The following is a 510-nucleotide window of genomic DNA, read 5'->3' as shown; positions in this document are numbered from 1 at the left end:
AAATCTTTAGATCATGAACGCCCTCTGTGTTGCCGATGGACAACCAAATGAACGTAAAAAAATAAAAACAGCTAATTGTCTCGTTTATATTTTCCGAGACGACCAGAAATTACGACAGGCGCCCAACAAGCGTAACTATTTCCCCCTTTTTACTATAAACAACCGCTACACCACCCGAGCACAACGACCCACAAGAACGACCCACGTCATCCCACCTCTCCCCGACGGCCCGAAACGACGACGACTTGACACAACGACGACCCGAAACGACGACGACTTGACACAACGACGACTTGACACAGCGACGGCCCGAGACGACATAACTGCGTCACCCTCCTCGTCACGCAGAAGAAAAAGGAGGTTGAAGATCAGCTGTTACGGCATTAAAGGGGACGAGAGTCTAATCGTCGTCGAGGCGTGTGTGGGCGGAATGGAAATGAATGGACCGCGTATTTTTTCTTTTTTTTTTAAGTGGGTTTGTGGGCGGGGTCGTAGACCAGAGGGCTGGCT

This window comes from Penaeus monodon, chromosome 31 (genome assembly GCF_015228065.2).
Source record: "Penaeus monodon isolate SGIC_2016 chromosome 31, NSTDA_Pmon_1, whole genome shotgun sequence".
Lineage (NCBI taxonomy): Eukaryota > Metazoa > Arthropoda > Malacostraca > Decapoda > Penaeidae > Penaeus > Penaeus monodon.
This window is presented reverse-complemented; position numbering follows the sequence as displayed.